Below are 1,317 nucleotides of genomic sequence, written 5' to 3'. Positions count from 1 at the left end.
TGGCAGGCAGGCCACAGATAAGCATATGCTTAAATGCTATGCTGAGTGGGGCTGGGTGTAACAGGTACTGAAAGCATGAGCAATAAGCGGGCATGGGGCCGGGGGGACGGGGCAAGAGCAAATCTTGCCAAACTGGATGGATAGTTTTAGACACAATTCCATCACTTGAAAGCCTGGAAGTCCATTCTTCTGTGCTCCATTTACTCTTCCTCCCATCCCCTCCTCCCACGCCTCTTTGTTTCACCTGAACCCTAGAGTGAAATCCCTGCCTCAGTGAAGTCAGTGGCAAAACTCCCATTGCCTTCAATGGGGCTAGGATGTCACCCCTAGACAGTAAGCATTTTGAGGCAGGGGCTGCGTTTTTGTTCTGCGTCGGTACAGTAGGCAGGAAGGGGTGCTGGTCCATGGCTGGGCATCCTAGTGCTGTGGCCCTAATAATGATAAATATAAATACTTATTGGTAAGGTGTCTATCGCTAGGGGGCCTTGGTCCTTGATAAGGACCTTCTATTGCTACTGTAATACAAACAATTGCTAACAATATGAATGCAGTAACTCTTCTGTGAGTAGGAGCTATGTTCCCTTGTGCAATCCCTGCATGACTCCACAGAGCTGCGGCAAAAAGCCGCAGCTGCTCTCTATTTAGTTAGATGAATGAAACATTCGATTTAGCCTGTAATAAAAATCTCGCTCCCTAAATTAATTCAGATTGGCTTGGAGATGAATGCTGACATTCTGGCTGTAGTGTAATATAGAAATATAGGGCTGGAAGGAACCTCGAGAGGTCATCTAGTCCAGCCCCCTGCACTGAAGCAAGACCAAGTAAACCCCTCTGCCACCTCTGACAGCTGTTTGTCCAACCTGTTCTTAAAAACCGCCAATGACGGGGATTCCACAACCTCCCCTGGAAGCCTGATCCAGAGCGTTATGTGACAGGGTCAGGCCAGATGGCTACAGGAGAGTGATCTTGAGTGTCATCCTTGCGCAGGGGCCATACTAATCTTCTCTGTATCGTTCCAATTTTAGTATACGTGCTGCCGAAGCAAGCGCAACTACAGGAGAGTGATAGAAGGCAGATATATTAGCCCCAGGTTAAGTAGGTCCCTTTTCCCTGGGTAAGGTAACAGGGAAGGTTCCAGAACAATCAGGAACTTTCTGGAAACAATTAAGGCAGACAGGCTGATTAGAACACCTGCAGCCAATCAAGAAGCTGCTAGAATCAATTAAGGCAGGCTAATCAGGGCACCTGGATTTAAAAAGGAGCTCACTTCTGTTTGTGGTGCGCATGCGAGGAGTTGGGAGCAAAAGGCACAAGAAG

General features: G+C 48.0%; 1 non-coding gene across 1 annotated transcript; it reads right to left on the bottom strand.

The window, feature by feature from the left end:
* Positions 1–942: 942 nt before the first annotated feature.
* LOC141975838 (U6 spliceosomal RNA) lies at positions 943–1,049 on the bottom strand. The gene has a single exon (XR_012636014.1). It is a non-coding gene; the product is annotated as a U6 spliceosomal RNA (small nuclear RNA).
* Between the last annotated feature and the right edge of the window lie 268 nt (positions 1,050–1,317).

This window comes from Natator depressus, chromosome 21, assembly GCF_965152275.1.
Source record: "Natator depressus isolate rNatDep1 chromosome 21, rNatDep2.hap1, whole genome shotgun sequence".
In the NCBI taxonomy this organism is placed as follows: domain Eukaryota; kingdom Metazoa; phylum Chordata; order Testudines; family Cheloniidae; genus Natator; species Natator depressus.
The sequence above is the reverse complement of the archived record's forward strand: the minus strand, read 5'-3'. Positions and strand labels throughout refer to the sequence as shown.